Source organism: Pelodiscus sinensis, chromosome 2 (genome assembly GCF_052426305.1).
Source record: "Pelodiscus sinensis isolate ZL-2025 chromosome 2, ASM5242630v1, whole genome shotgun sequence".
Classification (NCBI taxonomy): domain Eukaryota; kingdom Metazoa; phylum Chordata; order Testudines; family Trionychidae; genus Pelodiscus; species Pelodiscus sinensis.
Window position 1 is genome coordinate 191,089,763 of NC_143053.1, and position 25,440 is coordinate 191,115,202.

The following is a 25,440-nucleotide window of genomic DNA, read 5'->3' on the forward strand; positions in this document are numbered from 1 at the left end:
AGCTAGTGTAGACATACCCTATATTCCTAAATAAAAGCTCTTTGCTAAAATGGAGTTAAGGTGGAAAGTCTGTTTCAATGGAGCCCAGCTCAGGAATAATATTAAACTTTCCTTTCAAAAACTCTACACTTTTAAAGAACTAACAAATGTTAGAATGTCTGGCAATCAACAGTTCAGAGAGCCAGCCAATTCCCTGCTGCCATGTAATCCTTCAGTACTCATTCTTATGCCACCCACCCAACCTTAATGTTGCCCTGTATGATTTCCAAATGCACAAAGCTTTAAACAAACACATGACTCAAAGGTTACTGAAAATGGATCTGTTGAACAGGATATGAGATCTTATAATTCAACAGAAAAGACTGACATTCGAGAAGAAGGCACATTTTCAAATAATCTACAAAATAATATGGTAGTACTGTAAAAAAATTTCAGCCACATTCCCCTTTCTGCTCCTCATGTGGGACTTTTCCAGGAGAACACTTCCCAATGGACAAAAGCCTTGAAACTACAGATAATAAGTATTGCCTTGAGTTAAATGACTGATCCACTTAATACTGTATCATCTTTATGACAGAGGCCAACTCCAAAAACTTCTACAGAAGGAGCAAGAAAACTCATATTGAGCAATTATAGAATAGGCTGCCTAGAGATAAAATTTCTTCCTGATTCCCATCAGTTAGTGATTGGCTTATGTTCTTTGGAATAAAAGTACTCACTGATTAAACCCTACACACTCTGTATTTTGTATAAAATACTCCATGAGACATACCACTTGAAAAGTAATTCCTCACTAATCAATAGTATCATGGTGAAATATATGTAACAACATTGTATTCAGTTATTAAATCTCCACATGTTCAAAGCCACACAGTGAAAAAGCAGTGAAAACAAATGCATCCTAAACAGTGGAATGTGCCGTTACCTCATAAGAACACAAGAACATAAGAATGGCCATACTGGGTCAGGCCAAAGGTCCTTCTACCCCAGTATCCTGTCTGCTGACAGTGGCCAATTAATATACGTATAATACATGTATACCTCGTTACATATAAGCAGCAAACGGGGTCCTCAAGTCAACAGAGGTACAGGGAAAATGGCAGGAGACAGGACAAATCTGCATTTAAGCAAACCTAGATGAGAAGGAAGGCTACAGAGCCTCCAAACTTAACGATCATTTGTACTTGCTTCACATATTTTTATGTCCTGATTTGCATATGTCTTGATTTGCAAATCAGCTCAATCATGAAAACAAGGAAGGTGCACTAATTTCCCTAACCCACCTCAACAATTTCAGTCAATTTTGTGAATCATATTTTGCAAAAGTAGAACATATTTTCCAGTTCAAGCTATATTTACATTACAAGTGTTGGAAAGGCACAGCTGTATCACTGAACAGTAATGAAGACTCTTGCACAGCAACAGAAATTGTTTTGCCCTTGTGATAGTTAAATCCACTCCTTCAAAAGGCAGTAGTTAGGTCAACGGAAGAATTTTTTATTCTTTACTTGGTGCAACTATAAAACGTGCAAGAACAGAAGTGAGATCAAAAAGGTGCCAGAAGGAAACACTGAGCAGAGAACCCTATAGCAGGCTGTGAGAACTGTTAATCTAGTTCATCTCTGTGAAACGAATAAAATTCCTGAAGAACTTCCCTCAGAAAACAGCAAAGGTCTCACTTCAACAACTGGGAGGGGCCTTGGGAACATTCATGTCAACTACATGGCATGGGACAATTATAAAAGACTGATAAGGTGAATACGGTTAAAGGTTCAGGAAAAGGATGCCAGCAAGAAACAATAAGCAGAAGATACACAAAGTAATGCATGACACGCCCCAGGCGCAGCACTGGGGACAATTCCTTAAGTGCTATCTCCTTGCTGCTGTGAAGAATGGAAGAAGCAGTAGCCATGCAGCATGTCTATTCCTGTGAGCCTGAACATTTTGTGGGAGCTGGAGCATTGCAATGGGGATTCTCAGTCCCCTGCACAGGTGGGTAGGCCAAACATCTATCTATTCCAAACTCCATTTTTTCCTCAGAAGGTTCTGTTTTGATCTCACAGAGCTCTGATCCATCTCCCAGACATCCAACAACAGACTTCCAACAACTTCACCAGCATTAACCCCTTAAGCTATGTCTACACTGCAGTAGTATTTCAGAATAACTGACGTTATTCCAAAATAACATAGTCCAAGTCTACACTACAAGCAGATACTTGGACATAATATAAAACTAATGTCGATCTGGAGGACTTCTTACTCTGACTCCTGTAATCCTTTGTCATAATCAGGAGTGCTGACCAGCACCTGGTGACTAAGGGGTTAACTCAGGTGCCTAGCAAAGGTGTTGGGTGATCAGCCAGTAACAATCCAGGTAGGAAATTCAAACAGGAAAAGAGGGGATTTTCTCTCTCTCTCTTCTTTGGGTGTGTCTAGACTACCTAGTTTTGTCGACAAAAGTGGACTTTTGTCGACAAAACTATACCAGCATCTACACTACCGCTGAGTTCTGTCGACAGAACGTCGACAGAACTCAGCAGTTTTGTCGACGCTGGTATACCTCATTTTACGAGGCATAACACCTTCTGTCGACAGAACTCTGTCGACAGAAGGTGTTATTGCCTGTAACACTGCGTCCAGACTACGGAGTTCTGTCGACAAAGCAGCTTGCTTTGTCGACAGAACTCAATGTGTCTGGACACTCTTTGTCGACAGAAGTTTTGTCGACTGTCGACAAAACTTCTGTTGACAAAACGCGGTAGTCTAGACGTACCCTTTGTTTGAGATTCAGAGCAGTTTCTCCCAGCTATTGAGGGAGATAGGAGACGTGTCTCTCTCCAAGAACAGACTTCTTAAATGGTGTAAGTAGGGCAAAGTTTAGATAGCCCATCAGGGCAGGGCTGGCCCGAGCCCTTTTGGCACCTTGGGCCCAGGTACGCGGCGCCGCCCCTGGGCGCACAGCGCATGCGTGGGCCCACCCGTGGGGCTCAGGCCCGCCCCCCCAGGGTGTGCAGGCCCGCCTCTGGGGTGCATGGCGCATGCGCGCGCTGGTCACGGCTGCAGGCGCACAGCCCAGGGGCTGCCCAACCCGGCCCGGTGGGCACTGCCGTTATATTAATTGTATTTAGAAATAACTGGTGTGCTGTAAAGACGCAGAAAACGCATATCCCGAAATAGCACCACAGTCTAGATATACTCCTAATCTCTCCAATCCTCTCACTAAATGCTGTTCTCACAGGTTATTTAATTTCCTTTTCTGCTCCTCAGAAGAAGCAAAGTGTGTTCAACTGAAAGGAGTATGTAGAAGAACTGTACAAAGCTCAAGTTCAGGCAGCTGGAAACTAAACAGGGAACTAAAAGCTTTATTAATTGAGGCAACTGAATAGAGACATAGACAAAACTACCAAAACAGGAGATAAAGCAGACAAACCATTATCAATAATGGAAAAACAGCAATGAACAGAACAGATATGATAAAACATCCACAGTATCATATATACAATTACCACAGATACCACTTTTGAATTTGATTCATTTTATCATAAGTTACAATATATTTCACAGAAGTATTTATAAACAAAATAGACACTTATGGATATCCTGCTTAATAACCTCTCAATGAGAACAGAATTGTTTGCCTAGACATCACTAACTAAAACACAAATGAAAAGATGGACAAAATCCAATTAACCAGAAGGCGGGGTATCTGATGTTGGTAATAGCTTAAACTTTTGAATGTTTAGTATTAATATAACCTGATACAATGGAGATGGTTATTCTCTTCACTATCCATATGCAAACTAAGTGGTACAGAAGTCCTAAAGGCCGATCTTCCTTTTTTATTGTGATGTAAATTCTATATCTGTTATAAGAATTATTATTAAACTATTTCCTTGTCCTTCTTGTTCTCTCTCCAGGCAAAACAACCAGATTTTTGCACTTCTATCAGCAGCCTTGGGGAAAATGTTCTGGAGGAGGCCTGGTCCTTAATCTTCAATGGGTTTTTAAGGAAACCCCAAGAGGAAGCAAGATAACCCTCCCTGTCAAAGACTGGAAAATGGACTTTGTTATCACTATTCAGAAAAGTACTAGGAGACAGAAGGCATGACCAACATTAAGGTTTCTGTGTGTATAGCCCATTTTGATACACAATGTAGAAAACAGTGAAAATTCCCACTACATTCCTTTGCAGCTTTCAAGATGTGCTGAGCTTACCCATGGTTAGAACAAGTCATGAGACAGCAAGCCACTTTAAGCCTACATGTTAGAAGATTGAGCTTGAGTACAAGTACTCAGAGCTTGCAGCCGTGTGCTAAAATCCTTCAGATCTGACTTGATCAGAATTGCCAGGCTGAGTTCTTTGGCAGGAGACTTTTATGAAAATTCCAACTGCTGGAAGACACGGTGTCAATTATTCAAATAGACAGCATTCTTCACTCTGAATAAATATTGATCTAATGCCCCAGTAAGGCATTTGCAGGACACCTTGGTGCCAAAGGTGCCATCTTTCAGATGATATGTAAAATTGAGATTCTGGTTGTGTTTTTCATTATTCTACTGTATTTTATTTGGTTATGGGAATTAGCTCTAGCACTCTGGTCAAATTTCTACTGTCACTTACGTTCTGCCTGCCTAAATTCTCCCTGCAGTTTCATTTCTATGTAGTAATATTCCTCGTTTCTTATCTGAATCTGTTGTATAGTGATGCTATGTGCTCTTAAATAGCCATTGTGTTCTAACCTATGTGCATTATGGGTGAAGAAATCCCAATCTATCTCAAATGATTGTTGTAAATCTTAGTGAATGTAATATTTAATATTTGTACAATACTTTGAGATCATTAGATGATAGCTATTTTGAAATTGCCAAGTATAGTTATTATTATATTAATTTGTATAAAACATGTGAGTAGATAATAAATTATGAACAAAACCATATATGGCAACTGCTGTGTTGCCAGGGAAAAGTCATTTAAAGCTATGGTGTTCAAAATGGAGCCTCTTTAGATTCCATCTTGTTTCCCTTCCTCTCCCTGTGTTACCCTTTTCCCGCCAAAACCTAAGTGCACACAGTCACCTGCTCGGTGCACCCCACACTATTGTGTGCACTCAGCCCAAAACTGTGCACTAGGCACTAAAATGAGCTGCACACCGCTCAGAAACTGTGCACCCCTCCCTACTGGAGTGCTGCACACGGCACCATTTGCTGCACACCACCCTTACCACCCTTTTCCCGCCTTGAAGGGCTTATAAGCCCTGACCAAAGAAGGGTTCGGGTTCGCCATTGTCCGTCTGTATTGTAGCCTGTCAGTCACTGTCTGCTGTCCCAAGTCCTGTCAGTGTCTGTTCGTCTTCCGTGGTGATCCATTTTAGTTTGTGGGTTCTGGTATAAGGATTTGTTCGAGTGTGGGAGAGAGAGCCTCGCGAGTGTGGGAACGCCCCACTCAAGGATTATTGGCTTCTGCCACATGGACTTGAACTCAGTTACCATCATCCTTGCCCGCTGGATTGGACTGGAAGTCGAAGGGCTACCAAGCGCCGATCCCAGAGGGAATCTACCCGACTCACTGGAGGCAGAGATCCACCTGCAGGAGGGCTGTTCAACAGGACTACCTTTCCCTGTCAGCGAGGGACTCCCTGCTGTCCTCTCCTAAGGCTTTACACTAGCCACAGGGTAGAAGGTCGCAGGCATCAATCGCCATCTGCCTCTGATTTGTAAAGTATATTCCCCTTTGTTGTATCCGGGGCTTATCTATCTTCTTTTCTTCTGGGATAGGGTGGGTTTACACTGTTGTTGTTGGTGTATGTTCTACTGTTCAAAATATATGGTTTGGCCCTAAACATTGGTCTAGCCTGATTTGTGGTTACCCAATCCAACGGTGATCAGATACGTAACACCAGGCCGAATCTGGCTTCTGGGAGGGGGACACCCGGCTTTAGGCCGTGGGCTTAGTCATTGCCATTAGCTTTAGCTCCCACAATAATTGCTTACCTCAGTTCCCCAGGTAACAGTTGTATTGGACTTGAAAAGAGAAACACAAAAACAAGACTAATTAACTGATCTTCCTTTTAACTATAATCGCAATTGCAGTCAAACTGACTCAGCTTTTATATCCCATACCTACAGAAAACCAATGCAAAATATATTCCTGCCTGATTTCTATCAGTTAATATATGGAATGTATCCAATGAGTAGCACTGTTTCCTATCCAAACATCTCACACTATTAAATATCATGACTGTTTTACTGAACTAGACTGAAAAGTCATTGTTATATGAGTATAGTGAGTTCAATAGGACACTACAAAAAAAGTTCAACCAGCCTCATCCCAATTGCTTTGTATGATCCAATATGTGTATCTCTTGGGAAATGTTTGGTGTTTACTGTAATGTAAATGCAATCATTTTGCCTCGTCATTTCACTGATTAGGAGTTAAATCCCCAATAAAAACAAGTCAAAATGCCAAATAAAGTATCTTATAAACAAGAGTATATCAATGATCAGGCAGTCATGTAGTTAATTATCCCAATTTCATTATTCTCTTAACGTTTTCTTTGACATTCTAAAGAATAAACACTTCTACCACATCTGAATTAATTTGTGTAAACTATAATATCTAATATTTTGGCATGTATCATACCATAGATTTGAAAATAATCTTTCACACAGTGGTTTCTGACTTTGTGGCTTTTTCAAACCAAATAACAAAAACCTGTGTGGGAACTTGATAATTATATTGTGTTTCTTGTCATGCTGGGATTAGTAATAGCACTGTTATCAAATATTACAGTGCAATAAAATCTGTGGTTTGCATTTAGATTACATTTGATTTCTTCATGTGGAAAATACATGCTCTAATTTTCCTCTCACAGGAAGGGATTATAATACATAGACGACATCACAACCGATGACACTGACTACAAGGTAGGTATGACTTCTTTTATAGTGATTATACCTGTACTTCTGGCAGTGATTTTATGAGCCAGAAATTCAAAAAATGTAAACAAAATATATTTATAAATAAAGAGGCACGACAGTAAATAAGAAAGGTGACCATGCTGGACAGAAGAAATAGGATAAAATCAGTACCAAGAAGCTTTCACAAGAACTGCAAACTTAGCACTTCTTGGATGGCATTACTTCCTTTAGTGAGGCATACCTCAGTCTTTTTTAACAAAAAAGAAAGCAATGCCATGAAGAAAAAGAAATCACACAGAATTATCAGGATAGCCTTTTCGTCATGTAGAAATATTGCTTGAATGTCTCCTGTCTGAGTTTATACTTCTCTCCTGAAAATTTCCTCCCCCCATAAACTTCAAAAAGATCAGATGCTATTTTTAGATCAGTTATGTTTTTTTAAATCTACCAAATTACTCATTTTACAGATATCTTTCTACAATATGTATCCAAAGAAGCCTCAGTTCACATCTAGGATTTGATTAACTGCAAAAAATGAGGCACACACAGCACATGATCTCTATGGGGACATTAGCAGAAAGTGGGAACAGAGCAGTTCTATCAAGAAGGGCATCAAAAGCAGAATTACACAATAGGAATATAGTAGAATACTCATTCTCATGTAAAAACCATACCCCTGTACAGATTGTTATTTTTAGTATGCCCTTTCGTTAACAAATTGCTGTTTATGAGGAAAGTGATGCATAATAAGTTTATAATATAGTCCTTAATTGGAGGATGTATAATAAGTTTATAGCATAATTCTTAGTGTAAATTGGGAGTCATTTTTAAGTGTTCATACATCAGTTTGTCCAGAGTGCATAGTTTGATCAACTGACCACCAGATGAACTTATTACATATCACAACAAAAATTCTGCCATGTATTGCCTGGCAATAATTCCTGAATAAATATAAAATAAAGTCACTATGGACAAACATATTAAGAGGAAAATGACTCCTAATCTTCACTAAAGACTATGCTATAATATTGCAAGAAATAATTATATTGCAGCATCATACTATTCTTACATGTAAAGCAACCAGTGGAAGATTCCAAAAAGTCTAAATTTTTTTCGTTGCTTTCAACATTTGTTTTCATTTGCTAAGAAATGCACATGAACCAAGTCACCAACACTTCCTTTTTACACTCACCTTATCATGCTGCCCTTCTGTGTCTTCCCTCTCTCTTTTTGGTGTGACCTTATCTTGACTTTATGTCATGTTAAAATCAAAAGGGAGAAATCCTGACCCAACAAACATCAATGACAAAACTTCATATGACTTCAGTGGGTCCCTATCTCAACATGGTGTAATGCTGAGTCCTCAGAGGTAACATGAATCTAACTATTTTTTAAAGTGTCTAACATTAGGCACAGTAAAACTAATAAATACTATTAATAGCCATGTTTAAAAACAAAGGCTATTACAGTTCAGGACAAACCCTACCACTAAAACCTTCCGCTCTATTCATTAGTTTCAATGGGCTTCACATTTGGTAAAAACTAGGTCCCATGTTACGACTATTAATACTAGAAGGAGAAACAATTCATCAGTATCTAAGAGTCACGCACATGATCTTATTAAAGACTAGTTAACTTTTTTCCTTTTGACTTGAAAATTGTTTGATTCCCCGTTTCCTCTCCCCACCTCCCACCGCTGAAAAAATGGAAAAGGAAAAATACTTATATCTAGTCATTAAATATTTCATTAGCACTGCTTTTAATAGCACTGACGATAAGTGCTCATGCCCTAAGATCTTGAGAAATCTGAGCTGCAGACTTCCCATTGCCTCTGCCCGGAAGCAACAAAGCAAGCATAACTGTGCAAGTGATGACATTTTCTGTACATAGAGATTTGTGCAAATGTTTGCTTCAGTTTTAGTTTATCTGGCCTTGAACCACTGATTTTGCATTGAGTTTTAAGGTTTACACTAAGAACAACATTTAAGAAAATTCACTTTAAATCAGAGTTGTTCTTGGTTTCACATGGAATGCCTAAGCAAAACTGAATTTCATATGGTATATATATAGCACCATTAATCAGGACAGGTTTGTTTGAAAATTAGCCTAGATTCATTCAAACATAGAGAGGTACCTGAAATTTGGGAGTTGGATCCAAATTATTTCCTAATTTGACGTGGTGAAAAAATTCAGATTTCATTCAGAAAAAGTGGTTTACTAACCTTTCATAAATTCTGTTCTCTGAGACATGTTTTTCATGCTAACTGTGTGGGGGCACCATGGGCATTGTTGCTGGAGATTTTTCATTTAGAGGTATCCATTGGGCTGAATCTAACATCCTCTGGGGCCACAGGAATATGCACTGGTATAAGAAGTGCCACCAGCTCTGCACCCTCTCATTTCCATCTTGCCTGGTAACTCCAACAGAAGCCATGGAATGGACATGAGCTACACATCTTGAAGAACCACAATTACAAAAGGTTAGTAACCGTTTTTCTTCGATTGCTTGCTCATGTCTAATCCATTGTTAGGCAACTGACAAGCAGTATCCCAGGAGCAGCTCAGAGTTCATGAACATGCTGACAGCAACACTGCTCTCTCAAAACTGACATCATCTTGGGCCAGCCAGGCGATGGTGTAATGGGACGCGAAGGTATGAACCGATGACCAGGTTACAGCTCTGCAGATGTCCTGCGCAACGAACATTGGTGACAAAGCCTGGGCTCCAATGGAAAGAGCTGGAGGCCTGGAATCACTAATTTTTGAACCACTGATGTTTGCCTGCTCATAGCAAGCCTGAGCAGAGGACAAGATTCTTTAAGTTGATACAGCCAGCCCTCTCATTCTTTCTGCTACTGCTAGTTGCATAGATTTGCGGAAGAGCTTAGTCCTCTCAATATGAAAGGCGAGGACCCACCTATCATCCAGTTTATGAAGTCATTGCTCTCTCTGCTCCAAGAAAAGAACGGACCCTTTAAGTGTGAGGTTCTAGATCAGAGGTGGACAAAAGCCTCTCAGTGAGCTGGATCCAGTATGCCTAAGGCTTTAATCTGGCCTACGAGGCAGTTCCAGGCCCCACCCCCATCACGTTGCTAGGGAGCCTGAGACACATGAGCCCTTTCAACTGCTTCTATTTAAAAGGCTCGCAACTTCCCTGTGCCTTGCCTAACAGCCCCGGGGAAGGTGTGAGCCCTTTTAATAGAAGCAGTTGAAAGGGTTCACACAACTCTGGCTCCCTAGCAATGCGCTAGTGGCTTTTAAATGCTTCTATTTAAAGGGGTTATGCCTTCCCCTCATCTGTCAGCCAACGTATTGCCTGGAAGCTGTGGGAACACGGGACACATGTCGGAAAAGCCTCTTTCAACAAAAGTATAGGGAAAGCTAAGCAAAATGCAGAGCACATTTTGCGTAGCTTTTTCTGACAAACAGATGGGCTACATCTACACTGGCCCCTTTTCCGGAAGGGGCATGTTAATTTCAGCGATCGCAATAGGGAAATGCGCGGGGGATTTAAATATCCCCCGCGGCATTTACATAAAAATGTCCGCCGCTTTTTTCCGGCTTTTAGAAAAGCCGGAAAAGAGCGTCTACACTGGCCCCGATCCTCCGGAAAAAGCGCCCTTTTCCGGAGGATCTTATTCCTACTTCAAAGGGCGCTTTTTCCGGAGGATCGGGGCCAGTGTAGACGCTCTTTTCCGGCTTTTCTAAAAGCCGGAAAAAAGCGGCGGACATTTTTATGTAAATGCCGCGGGGGATATTTAAATCCCCCGCGGATTTCCCTATTACGATAGCTGAAATTAACATGCCCCTTCCGGAAAAGGGGCCAGTGTAGACGTAGCCATGTAGTCTAGTCGTACCTTTTATGTGACATAAAAGCGACTAAGTGGGTTCCAGTCCATGAAAGCTTTTACCCAAATAAATGTGTGAGTCTTTAAGTTGTCACAGGACTCCTCATTGTTTTTGCTGAAATAGACTAACACAGCTATCCCTCTGAAATAAATACCTGGATTTGCAATGTCTAAAAGAACATAGCGACTTGCTTTTCTGGTGCAAAATTTGCAGATCTCTTGAGACATCTAGATAGATGTATATGCAGAGCTGAGGAAGAGTCAATGATCTGTTCTGTACTAGCAAGTGCCTTCTCTAAGTACACTGCTTTTTGTGCTTCTTTCTGGGCTCTGGCAATGGAGAATGGTGTTGGGAAAGTCCAGTGCTAGGGGTCGGGGGAACCATTTCACACAGATGACAAAGTACTCAGTGCCATATTGGAGTAAGCTGGCTTTAAGACAGGGCTGAGGGCAGCTTCCAGGAAGACAGCCTTTAATCTGATGTTCCATTCCCTTTTAGTGCAAGGTCTAAAATCCCAACAGCTGGGTCCTTTATGTGAGTTTCCCTCAAGCACTTTAAGCAGCTAGAATGGAGGTCACTCACAGGCATATAGGTCTGCCATGGCAGGCCTAAGACTCGAAGCCTAGGGACCAGGGCAAAAAGTCCCTCAATGATAGGAACAACTAATGAGAAGTACTTCCACTATTTGCAAAAACTACATACACTGGACTATTAACACTACGAATGAAGAAAGTTTGAAACCACTAAGAAGCCTTACCAGAGCAAGAAAGGGTCATTCTAGTGACTGTCATCAGGTGGTAAGAAGAAACTGAGAGGGTGCAGGGCTAGCTTCAGAGGTCACTGGAACTGGCGAAACAGATACCACAATGGGTAAAATCTCTGAGGGTGTGTCTAGACTACAAGGTTTTTTCGAAAAAACAAAAAACAAATAACACCTGCATCTAGACTGCTGCTGCATTCTTTCGAAAGTAAAATCAAAACGTGGCAGTTTTTTCAACCGCGGAAAACCTTGTTTTACGAGGAATTATGCCTTTTTTCAAAAGTGCTCTTGTAATGTAAAAAGGCGCTATGTAATGCAAACTGTGCTTTTTCAAGAGCTATAAAGAGCTAGCATTGACAGTTATCTGGTAATGTGAAGAAAAGTTCTCCTGATGCAAACTATTTGCTAATGTTCTTGATGCTGTAACTTTTCACATCTGAAAAGGTGCTCCCTCTGAACTCTATTGTGCAAGCACATACATATTCATGGGAGATGGCACAAGGGAAAAAGAAATACACAAAATGGGTTATAAGCACTCTCTTAAGGATTGTTTCTGCTTTCTCTTCCACCAATATAAATAAGAAGGGGAAAATCTACTAAAATCAATGAATTATGCAGAAGTAAAACCAGTATAACTCCATTAAAATTGGGCCACCATTATCTTTACAAGTTACAAGTACAGACTGAAAAGAATAAGCAACACAATAAGATTTCCATAGCATTGGAGTCTTCAAAATAACTTCGTACAGACAAATGTGAATCAAGAACCCATAGTCCATCATTTTTCTGAGATCCTATAGGAGGGTCACAGGGAAAATCTTCACATTACCAGAGATTGGTAATCCTTCAATGGTCACAATCAAAATGTTTGTTAAAAAAATAGATGGAAACAAAAAGCATGATTCTACTAATTATTCTAGGAGCAGTGAGAACTGTGGAAATCTACATAATAGGCAATGACTGATCAAGCTAAAGCTATATGTTGAGATCTCTCTACTCATTCATCCATCCATATATGTAGTGGTGTTACCCATGTAAAAAATTATCTTTATTACACACCTGCAGTCTGCCTACTAATCTCTTTGGGTATGTCTACACTACAGCACTAATTCGAACTAAGTTAATTTGAATTAGTTAATTCGAACTAAGCTAATTCCAATTCATGCATCTAGATCCTAAAAACTAATTCAACATACAGGAAAATTCCCTGCCGACAGGCCAGAAGGAGGATTCTTTCTCCCCGGCAACCAGATAGATCCTTTGTGGAAGACCCAATATGAGCTTCTGGCAGGGGGCCAGGACAAGTGTCTGAGTAAATACGGTTAGAATACAGCTTGACAGATAGATTCTATAGTCACTTCATACACACATTCCCCTGCAATCAGCAGGGCTCTGGCATGGAAAGGACTATGGTAGTAAGTACAGACAGCTTTCACAGATTATGTAAGAGCATAATTTAGTAACTCTAAATTTAAATTAAATCAGCAAGCCCTGACTGCTCTTCATCATAACCTTGATTTATTTCTTGTAGGACTTTCCATTACATATTATTTGCATGATGGAAGCACCTAGGAGTCCCAGTCATAGACTAGGACACCACTATGCCAGGTGCATACAAACACATGACAAAAAAATGACGGCTATATGGTGCAAAGGTTTTGAGCAGTGATTTCAAGGATGGGGTAGTAGAACTCTAAGGTACTCTGAGGGTACGTCTACACTGCACACTTATTTCGAAATAAGCTATTCTGGAATAGTTATTCTGAAACAGCTTATTCTGAAATTACATGTCTACACTGCAGGGAAGTCTAAAAATTAGTCTGAGGCAGGTTTCCCTAATGTAGACGTGCTATCTTGATTTAGAGCCCCAGGAGGCACTGGGGAGGGATAACTTAGAATGGCCCTGTTGAGGGGCTACTTCGAAATAGCAGCAGCCTTATTTGGAAATAGCTACACATACCTTATTTTGAAATAGCTGTTTTGGAATAGGTGTTATTCCTTGTAGAATGGGGTTTACAGATTTCAGAATAAACCATCTGTTATTTCGAAATTATTTTTGAATAACGGAATGACTGTGTAAACACTCGCATTTTTATTTTGAAATAAAGCTAGTTATCTCAAAATAATGGTGCAGTGCAGATGCACCCTGAGAGGCCATCTGTAAAGGGCAATATGGAAAAAAGCACAGAGACATTTGTAAGAAAAATGACCGCATAGTGACATCAGACTTGAATACCTATGGGTATGTCTACACTACCACCCTAGTTCGAAATAGGGTGGTTAATGTAGGCAACCGGAGTTGCAAATGAAGCCCGGGATTTGAATTTCCCGGGCTTCATTTTCATATTGCCGGGCGCCGCCATTTTTAAATGTCCGCTAGTACAGACTCCGTGCCCGCGGCTACACGCGGCACGAACTAGGTAGTTCGGATTAGGCTTCCTATTCCGAACTACCGGTACACCTCGTTCCAGAATGGCGAGATTGTGATTTAGAATTCAGTTGTTTACTCATCAGTTCCCTCTTTAATTTAAATACCTTCCTTCTGTGTCAGCAGCCACATATCTCCACCATGACCAATGTGCAAATTTAAAACTACAAATATAAATATAATACTCCAATGCTTATGCAGAGTCCAATTCCATAAACTCAACGAAAATAAAAACACATTTAAAACAACAACAAGATCCTGGCTCATCTATTTGCAGAATTTTACCTAAATATTACAGTAAAACCTGTGTTATCTGGCATGCTCGGAGATTAGGATGTTCTCATTATATAAAAATTCTGGTTATCTGAGGGTCCCATCAACCTAGGGAAATGCAATGGACAATAATAGTAAAACTCAAGTTTTTAATATTGGTAGTTTTGTAGTGTGAGGCAGTTGGTCTCACATTTCTACTTTGAGTTAAAGATGATTAGTACTTCTTAAATAAAAAATTGTAAAGCTAATCATGATAAACCAAGCCAGGCCTGTGCGCCTGAAGATGTGACAGTATTGTGGCTGGGGGCAATGCCAGTTAACAAAGTTTTCTGGTTAACAGAATGCAGGATAATAAAGCTTTCACTTTACAGAGAAACATCTGTACGAACTGGAACTAAAAAGCAAAGCCAAACTAAAATCACATACAGAACAATGTAATATACAAAAGCCAGAGCAACTCTGTATCAAACATTGTAAAACATACACATATAACCAACAATTATGCTCTGAATTAAGGCTGCCTGTCAGTTGTTCAGGATGAGACTGAAGATAACAGGGCTCAGAATGGAGAAAGGGAGACAGATGAAGTTGGAATAGAGAATTGCCCTGAGGAGCATAGATGGGGTGACTGAGCCCTGGTCTACACTAGGGATTTATTTCAAAATAACTCCTTTTATTTCGAAATAACAAGCCGAGTGTGCACACTATCAAGGCCATTATTTCGAAATAAACACTCCTGGTTTCCACAAGGAATAACAGTTATTTCGAAACAGCGGTAATGTAGGCATTCCACTGCTGCTATTTCGAAATAACTACTCCCCAGAGTCATTCAAAGTAATTACTGCCACTAAGTAATTGGCTCTAAGTCAAGGAAGTTATTTCAAAATTTCCTAGTGTAGACATGCTCTCACTGAGTGACTTGCATGATTATTTCCTTCCTTTTTACTTTTTCTGTTGATGGAATAGGCATGCTAGGAAATTCAGACCTGTTTTCATTTATACTGAGCTACATTTTTTCTGTGAGTGTGAAGAGCATCAAAATGGTACAAATATAACTCACTTCCACCTGAAAGTGTCACCCCGCTGCCAGAATGGTATAAAGGGGCTTTAGGATTAATGAGACAGGTCCTTTAGATGAACACAGTTTTTTTGCATGGAAATTATCTAAAACCTAGGGAAAGATTTATTAAAGTTAAGGGAGCACTCACCAAGAAAACTGAACATGCAACCTAAAAATAGCTTATTTTTTTTTAAAGATCAAGAATCAAGGTGTGTCCATTGTCTGGTTTTTGCTCTCAGTTAATACTACAGAACAAGCTGATTAAATAATGGCACCATTTAAACTTGGCTTTCATCCAAAACCAGTGAGTGAAAAGTTTGAACTGGTTCAAGCGACCTCACAAGATTCTTGTTCATCAGTTTGAATCTGTTGCAAACAGCTCAACCACAAAAGAAATGCTCTCATTTCACCAATCTCAGAAAGCAATCTGCTAGCTAAGGAGGTAAGGCATATCATCAGATTACTGCCCAACCAAAAGTGGGCCAACAATATTGTATTTAATTCCAATGGAGATTTACTTTTGTGCTTATAAAGATCTGAAATTTAATCTTTGGACATAATTAATTTAGTCCACATTTAAATAATTGAGGGAAAACAAAAGCCTGAAATTAAAGTCAACATCAGAAAAATTAGGCTAATTATCAGTTTGCTGACGATAAGAATAACAGATTCAGTTTCAAATGAATACATAGTCCCAAAATTAAAATGTTAAACTGCTTCTAAATTCAGCCAGCGTGCTATAAAGTGGAAAATACATATACTGGATACAACAATTATAAAACATTGTAGCAAGAATTAAGTACATGCACTGATTTTTATGAGCACACAGGAATCAGAGATGGTGAAATAAAAGTAATGCAATGTTGAAAGCGAGTGACATCACATTTTCTCTGTATTAAAGAGGAGACTGTATTTTGAATGAGGCAGAAAAAACAAGGCACTGCTGTTTCATTGCCAGTTTAGGATTTAAGTTATGATGCAGAATATTTACTGGGTAATAATAACTATATAATTCCTGCAACATCTGTTTTTATCAGAAACTCACCTATTTCCAGGTAGAGGATAGTGCCTTGTAATTCCAATTTGATCAAGAAATTATATTAAAAAAAACCCTGAACATGCAAAGCCCAGCATCAACACTTGCCACCAGTAGACAATGCTCTTAAACACAATGGGAAGCAGCTTTAGAAAGCATCCAGATAGCCCAGAAAATCTTAGTCTCCCTGTAAATCCAGCAAAAATACATCTCATTCACTTGTGTGGATCTCTTTATTGCACTTGACACGGGCTTGCCCAAGGGACTAACTTGTTGTTCCATAAAGATCCTTAAATAGGCACTACTGATGAAACATTTAATCCAAGCCCTGGTATCAAATGACTGCTATTGCCAGTGACAGTGACAGAAAAATCTATTTGCCAATTAAATAACTGCATACAAAACTATGACGGTCTATTATGCCTTGTAACATAGTTCAGCTGTTCTGGAATATATCCATCACACTTCATGTTTTGCAAAAACAAAAAGCATTCCATATAATTTATATGAAACATGTTTTAAACATTTATTTTGTGTGCAATACACCTTTTCCACTTGTGTTGCTATTAGTATTTATTTGGGCAGGGAATATATTTTGCACCCAAAATGTCATTTATATTGTTCAAGCACATGGATTGCTTTTGACTTCTTTCTGTTGATAATAAACTGATTATTTATATTTAGAACACATGGCTGCATTTTTTTAGTTATTGAAAAACATTTTTAATATATGTTATGTTTGGTTTAAATCTGAAGGACTGTACAAATACTATTAATTTTATGGAAACTAGGGAATACATTTTGATCCCATGAGTCCAATAAAACTGCAAATAAATGTGCTGTAATAAGGAAAAAACATACACATTTTAGTCGTATTAAGAAGAATACATATTTTGAGCTTTATTTCATTTTTACTTCAATCAGGCCTAGAAACGAGAACACAAGGAAAAGGGTCAACTGACAACAGCCTAATCTAGCAAAATGCCTAAACACATGTTTTAATTTAAGATCCTGGGGCCTAACCCAGGAAAGAATATCCATAGTAAGGAAGTGATAGAAATGTAGCCGTGTTAGTCTGGGGTAGCTGAAGCAAAATGCAGGACAATGTAGCACTTTAAAGACTAACAAGATGGTTTATTAGATGATGAGCTTTCGTGGGCCAGACCCACTTCCTCAGATAAAATAGTGGAAGAAAATAGTCACAACCATATATACCAAAGGATGCAATTAAAAAAAAGTGAACACATATGAAACACATATGAAAAGGACAAATGTGTTCTGAAATGTGATTTGTCCTTTTCATATGTGTTTCATATGTGTTCACTTTTTTTTAATTGCATCCTTTGGTATATATGGTTGTGACTATTTTCTTCCACTATTTGATCTGAGGAAGTGGGTCTGGCCCACAAAAGCTCATCATCTAATAAACCATCTTGTTAGTCTTTAAAGTGCTACATTGTCCTGCATTTTGCATAGTAAGGAAAACACTCATGCATTTGAAAAACTTGAAGTCAGTAGAATTTAAGCACATGCTTAAAGTTAAGCATGGGTTTAAGTGCTTTGCTGGATTAGAGACCAAAAGTGTAACACATGTGAAAGACTACAGAGATTATAAATTACAGTGTACACACAACGAAAACAAATCTCTCTCTATACATAGTGAATAAGACAAATGAATACACATCTGTTGCCATTACATGAGTATTTATTCTGTTTTTTTGGGGGGGAGAGGCTGATCTGTAAAAGTATCAGAAATGTTACATTTTTCTTTTTCTCTCCAATAGCTTTAGATGAGTTTCTAACATGCTAAAGTGTGAACTCATTTTTCTACTACTGTACCAATATTCCTATTTTGTGTAATAAATCAGGCTGATGTTTTGGATTTTAGTTACTGTTTGCAGTGCTTCTGATATTTTTGTGATAGCACTCATCAGTAGAGCATGACTGAATCTGTGCCCAGAACAAGCCAATTTGAAGGTATTGTTACCCAGACTAATAGATCTTATTGTGGACCATATGAACTGTGACGTTAATGTACCAGCTTCTGGGAATTCAGTTCTTCTTACTTCATAGAATTTCAAACAGAGCATAGAATATGAAAAACGCTATTTCCATTTTGGATTTCAGTATCATTCATGAAACTAGGCACCAGTTCTACTAGCCCCCTTTAAAGTATATAAAATAGACTGACATTATTACTAGCTATCTGTCCTGTTAGTGAGCTTCAGTTAAAGAGCTTTTGTGAAACAACACAATTCAAACAAATAGCTTACATATGCTGCAGCATAAGAGGTTTACGAGAAAATAAACTGTTGCATTCTTATCTTTGTGTTGTATTCACCTTATAAATTATAAGATGTTTAGTAAATAAAGTGAATGTAGCTCACTTCCCATGCTGAGAGGTTATTTATATGGGCTATGGTACAGGATGTCAGTGCTTAAAAAACTGTCATTGCCTCTTGACTTCCTTTATTTCTTCCTACTGGACAGAAATTTCTAATCACAAAAATACCTCTTGTAAATCCATCTTAAATCCAGTTTATTTAGTTATACTCAAATTCTGACACAATCACTCTGTTTAAGAATATTTTCTTAAGAATAAACTGGGATGTCTTATAAAAGGTTTGCTTTTTACTAGCTAATTTTTATGGAGAATCCAAAAAGCTAATTAGCCTGCAGAACCAGTTAGGCACCAGTTCAGCAAGCCTTTTGCATGTGCTTAACTAAGCATTTCAATCCTTTCACTGACATCTCACATGCTTTAAATTAAACCCATGCTAAAATGCCTTGCTGGATCAGGGTCAGAGTGCTCACCACCATGGGCCTGTAGTGAAGAACTGAGCACCTTCTTACAATTTGTAGAGGTTAACTTTTAGTTGATTTCAGAATACGGTTGCCAATCTTTGTGACTTAAGAATTTCTCTGTGAACTGAAAGGAGCTTTTTTTTTTTTTTTTTTTTTTTTAGTTTTAAACCTGATATCTTTATCAGCAATCCCACCTGAGTCTCAGCAACTAAACTTTTAATTTTAGAATAAAGCTTTACAAATGATTTGCTCTGGCAAACCTTTAACAAATGCACTCTTCATTTCTTCTTATCTCTTGCTTTAAAAGCTTCTTTGGTTTAAAGCAGTACTATCTCAAATATGTTTTCTACTATGATTCTAATCCCTGATTTCTAAAATTAGACCAGATACTGGGTTCAAATAACTTTAAAGTGCCAAATCTATTTGAATAAATATGCCTCAATGCAATTAGCAATGCATAAACTATTCTTTTCTGATCTATCACAATGAATACATTAGCTTTAACATCTATTCTCTTGATAAGTCATTTGGAGGTGGTCCACTTTTGTTTTCCTTACTTTCACAAACATGCTTGCGGCCAGTAAGAGACTCTTCAGTATGATTAATAGCCTCCCATTGGGTATACAGAAAATTTCCCAGCCTGGTTCCCTTGAGAATGCGCTACTACATGGATTTCTAGGCAAAGCTAGATTAAAAGAGGAGGAGCAATAGCTATAGTCCACCTACCCCACAGCCATCAATTATATATAGTTATAAATCAAAGTTTGCGCCAGAACAAAGACTAGTGTGGCAAACAAACAAGGGCGTTCACAGCAAATTGTTTTGAAGCAGAATAAAACTCTTGATAGAAACAATGGGGCTCGCAAAGCCACTGTCAATATCACTATAAAGTTCTGTTGATTTATTAAGAATTAGACATAGTGTATCCAATTACTGCTGAATTATCTTAAATGGAAAGCAGCAAGTGGAAAAACAGAAATACCCAGTGAGCTGGTTTTCCTTCCCTTTCTCTCTCTCATTTTCATTTTTTTAAAGAAAAAAAATGAAGCTATTCCATATTGTAGCAAGGCTGAATATTGTAACATGAATCAAAAAAGTATCCATCTGTCTTTTACTTAATATTTCTGATTCTTGGCTTTTGAGTTCTCTTTCATGAAACACAGGTATATTTATCTCATTCATATTTCATCTTCTTGCCTGTTTGCTTTCCTTGCTATTTTGGCTTTGGTACGACAGATGATTTTGTTCTTGTTTCAGCTATATTTAAAATAACTTTAACATAAAATCCACTTTTATAAGAGAGACTGGAGAAAACTCTAGGGATATGGGAAGAAAAGTAATGTCAGGGTCTTTCTTGATTTTCTTCCTTTTCAAGGCCTTGCTGCTTTACTAAATATTTGTGGGGGGTTGATGGTCTGTTTAAAATGTATGCATGAATTAGGTGCTCAAGAAATTAAGGGAATGGTAATATTGGCTTGAGTCACACATAAGTTAGATTTGTATCAATAAATGTGGGTAAATGTCTATTTGACCCTACTTACAAAGTGATAAAAAAATTCCATCAATAATACCAGAAATTTACAGATAGACAAAGTAAGAAAAACACAGCTTGATAATTTTTGAAGTTTGACCTAAGGATATTTACATTGTGTATTCTGACATATGAAATTGATAATTTGTGTTATAACAGTTACAGGCTTTAAATTTTTGAATCTCATCTATTGCCATTAATTGCTGATACGCCACCCGATAAGTTCCCACAGAAAAGATAGTTTAAAATAAACACAATGTTATCTGTTGAAATGATAGTAAAAATCCAATTCTACCATGCCTTCACATAGAGGACAAATCCTGCTTTCCCTGGGCATCAAAAACTCCACTTCACTTTAGGCATATACAAAGAACACAGGATCAGTCCTAAGGTGGCGAACTGCTGTCTACTCCATAGCTAGAGCCCTGTGCAGATACAGAGCTTTGTATCCACATCCATTGGTATCTGCAAAAATAAGCTGCAGATATCCACATCCAGAGACGTGGATGTCCACAGATATAAAGAGGACATCCGTGGATTTGCGTGGATTTGCTGTGCCCAGTATTGACTGCAACAGATATTTAATTCAAGTCCTATCCTCCACTTGAGCAACAAGCATGAGCCAGTAATTGTTTGTGACATGAAAAATGCTCAGCAGTCTTCAACAAGAAATTAATTTTCTGTAGATATTTATTAAGCATAGACAGCTTCTGAGGAACTCTGTACAACCACAGTCCAAGGAGCTATGGACAGTATATTTGTCTATAGTTTAAATCCTGCTTGTCATTTGCACCTATCCTGTCTGGTGCTAAGAGCCTCTTTGCCTTGCAGCAGGAAAAGATGCTACCAAGCACCCAAGAAAGAGCAAAAAGAAAGATCTAATTTCTGTGCCAGCCAGCACATCACCAACCAATTAAGCCTTCCTCTGGCCTCCCCCAAAAAATGTGGCTGACCAGTCCCTCCCACCCATTTAGATCACATACTGAAGTTTGCAGCATATGCCAAAAAGCTTCTTTTTAAAGGAGTAACAAAGCAACAGCTGAAGAGCTCATGTATCAGGCATGTAAATGCACAGGGCCTTATTGTTCTCCTAAAGGCAATGTTTCAGAGATAGCTGTGTTACTGTGCTTCAGCAAAAACAACAAGGAGTTGAGTAGTACCTCAAAGGCTAACAATTTGGCTGCGTCTAGACTGGCAAGTTTTTCCACAAAAGTGGCTGCTTTTGAGGAACAACTTGCCAGCTGTCTACACTGGCCGCTTGATTTTGCGCAAAAGCACTGACGTTCTACTGTCCGAAATCAGTGCTTCTTGCACAAATGCTTTGACGTTCCCATTCGGGCAAAAACCCTTTTCCAGAAATGTTTTTGCACAAGAGGGCCAGTGTAGACAGCTAAAAACTGTTTTGCACAAAAAAGTCCCAATGGTGAAAAAGTGCTTTTGCGGAAAAGCGTCTGTGCCAATCTAGATGCTCTTTTCCGTAAATGCTTTTAACAGAAAAACTTTTCCATTAAAAGCATTTGCGGAAAATCATGCCACTCTAGACGTAGCCTTTTATTCTGGCATAAGCTTTCCTGAGTTGCAACTCACTTCATCAGATGCATGAAAGGAAAGACAAAAAAAAAAAACCCCAAACAGATGGTAGGGATACAGAGATGGGAGTGTTACATCAGAGATAATTCAATCAGGGTGGATCTGGATAAGAAGGTGAGTTTATGTAAAGGGAAACATTACGTACTATAATTCCCATACTCTATTCAGACCCATTCTGATGGTGTTAAGTTTGCAGATGAATTCCAGCCCAACAGTTTCATGTTGCAACCTGTTTTTGAAGGTTCTGTTTGTTTGTTTGTTTGTTTGTTTGTTTGAGAATGGCAATTTTAAAGGCTGAAATTATGTGTGTCCAGGGAGGTAAAACTGTTCTCCCACTGTTTTTTGTATGTTACCTCTCTTGATGTCTGATTTGTGCCCATTTATTCTATTGTGTAGCGACAGTCTGGTTTGTCCAATGTACATGGCAGAGGGGCATTGCTGGCACATGATATCACATAAGTAGATGTGCGGGTGACTGAGCTTATGTATGGTATCACTTGGGTAGATGTTAGCAACAAGATTTATTGCAGGGATAGGATCCTGGGTTAGTGTTTCTGTTGAGGGGCATGTGGGTGGTGGTGAGTATGTGTTTGAGGTTGGGGGGGTCACTTATAGATAGGCTCCCCCAACTTGAAACACTCCCGACCAAACACCCTGACTGAATTAGCTCTGATGTAACACTCCCATCTCTGTATACCTATCATTTGTATCTTTTTCTTTCACTTCATGTATCTGAGGAAGTGAGTTATAACTCATAGAAGCTTATGCCATAATAAAAATCGTTAGTTTTTGAAGTGCCATAGGACTCCAAGTTTTTTTTTGCTAACAGCAAGGGTGAGAAAATGATCCTTTATGAAGATCTACCCAGTGTTACATGAAAGATATCTCTGCAGGTTCCTCAATGAATGGCCTATGCAGAAAGTCCACAGATGGAATGAGGATAGAAATATGCGTGAGGCTGAATTAACTTTTGTACCCACTGTCCTCCACACTCCCTTTAAAAGCAGTTCTGGAGCATTCGCTGTACCATGCCACCATTTGAATCATCTGTCAGGGATGCAGGCTCAAGGAACCCAGGAGAAGAAAGATCACATGCAAGCAAGCAAACCCCTCTTGCTGATTCCCTGCCTTTAGTCTTCTCACAGGTTTCACATGGTGGCTTTTCTCCCCTGTACAACTCCCCTGACTCGATCTGCTTTTACTCTCTGGATCTTTGTCTCAGCAGGCCTCTTCCACTGCAGACCTCTCACCCATGGTCCCAGAGCTCAAACTTCAGCTTAAGTCCAAACTTCTACATCACAACTGAAAAGCCCAAGCCTTGTGAGCCTGAGTCAGCTAGCACATACAGGCCAACTGTGCATGTCTAATTACACAACAGACCCTTACAGCCTATAGGAGCTGCCTCACCCTCTTACTTAGCCCAAGTGGAAGCACCTGGATAGCAACCTGAGAGCTGGTGGCAGTGCCATGAATGGTTATAGTGCCCCTCAACTTTCAGGGCTCAGGTCATGAGGTCAAACTGAATACCATATTTTTGTGTAAAATATTTTATTACACAGAATACAGTTTTTAAAAACCCTGCAAAACACAAAGGATTTCAAACCAAAAGGATTTCATGCCTTAAATATTCACCTCGACCATTCATTACCAGTCACCACAGTCTGTTCTTATGTCACCAAGGCATACACCAGTGTTGTACTCAACTCAGCAGCAGATTGCTTCCTGCCTGCCTAATGCCCCAAATATCAGTACAGTATGTCACAGTCAACATGAGCTTGTCTCAGCCCTGAGATCCAAATTCTATACATACTTTGGAGTTTCTCTCACAACCAGAAGAGTGGAGGAAAAGATGAAATAAAACAATTAAGATGCACAATCAGATCAGGGTGAGTGGTTGAGGGGTTAAAATCTAAAACTGAAAAACAGGACCAGGAACTCTCATCTTTTTTTAGTTCATTCAAAAACACTTTGCTATTATTACTAATATCGCAAATAAAAAAGCACTGATAAAAATCCACAAAAACCATACTTTTGTATTATTACAACCTCAGCCTCAACCATGGGAGGTGCTACCCTTTTATCTGTGTGACAAATTCTGTCTGTGGACAAACATAAATGGACTCCATTTAAGTGAATAGGGCAGAGGGATTGAACTTGGCGGGCATATTTAACTTTCCAAATAACATAAAAATCACATTTTGTTTCTCTTTATGTTGAAATACCAATACGGGCACTATCTCTGATCTCAACAATACTAGGTTCTAGGTCATTTGGGAGCAACCATGCGCTCCATTGGGGTTCTACGTGTGACCCAAGAGACATTTTGTTTACTGTTGCCCCAGATTCTGCTGGTTTCTGTCCACGTAGGGATTCTCCCCGGCCTTACTGGTATTATTAAAGTGACATGGACTTAAATCAAGGGCACGTGAAGTGAGGTACCTGCTGATTGCACACAGCATTGACTGTGAAAGCCGTGTGCTCCCTCTGCATTCAATCAAAAGGCTGCTATTGTTAGTGTCCTGTGCAGATACAAAATTGTATGCACATCTGCAAAAATGATTCCTGGCTATCCACATCCATAAGGCTCTAGCTATGGTTCAGTTGGCACACCTTATAAATCTTTTTAAGTGTTTTTAAGTTTTTCCTGTTACAGACTAACTCAGCTACCCCTCTGAAGCTTATAAATCTAGGTATGCATGTGCAATTAGCAAACTATCATATTTCAGGAGATCCTCTTGGTTATGACAACCTTGCGACCCACTGAGATGAAGGAAGGCGACTCATGATGCAGCCCACTCTCTAGCCTAGGTTGATCATCTATATTCTAGGTCATGGAGGGATATATTAGTAGCTGCATACGATAGCTAAAATGGATATTAAAATGTAGGAACTTGGCATATGGATGTGGTAAGCTACACAAATCAGAAGGGTATAAAAAGATCCTCAAGAAGCCTGGCGCGAAAGTGTCTAGTTTTTTATTTGTACAATATAAATATCCACCACAGTTCATTTCAGCTGCATGGAGCCTCTATGTTTGTGATCTTTGCCTAAAAGAATATTAAATTCCCATGTATCAGTCTTCTCTCCAGGGGCTTCTCCAGGGAATGTAAGAGTCTATTTGTTTTTCTATTGATCTTGTATCTAAATATTGTTTTCTCTCTCTTGGAAAAAGAGCTGCCGAAGAATCAGC

The 25,440-nt window shown here is 39.0% G+C and overlaps 1 protein-coding gene across 4 annotated transcripts in view; it reads right to left on the reverse strand.

Annotated features, from left to right (window-relative positions):
- The window catches only part of RARB (retinoic acid receptor beta), a 543,189-nt gene that overhangs the window by 336,722 nt on the left and 181,027 nt on the right, over positions 1-25,440 (reverse strand). The window contains exon 1 of one of the 4 annotated variants that reach the window (XM_006134317.5): positions 16,334-16,617. The exons of the other annotated variants lie outside the window; for them this stretch is intronic. The gene's annotated coding sequence lies outside the window, so the exon portion shown is untranslated. Of the gene's footprint in view, positions 1-16,333; positions 16,618-25,440 lie in introns of those variants that run through there. 4 annotated transcript variants of the gene reach the window in all.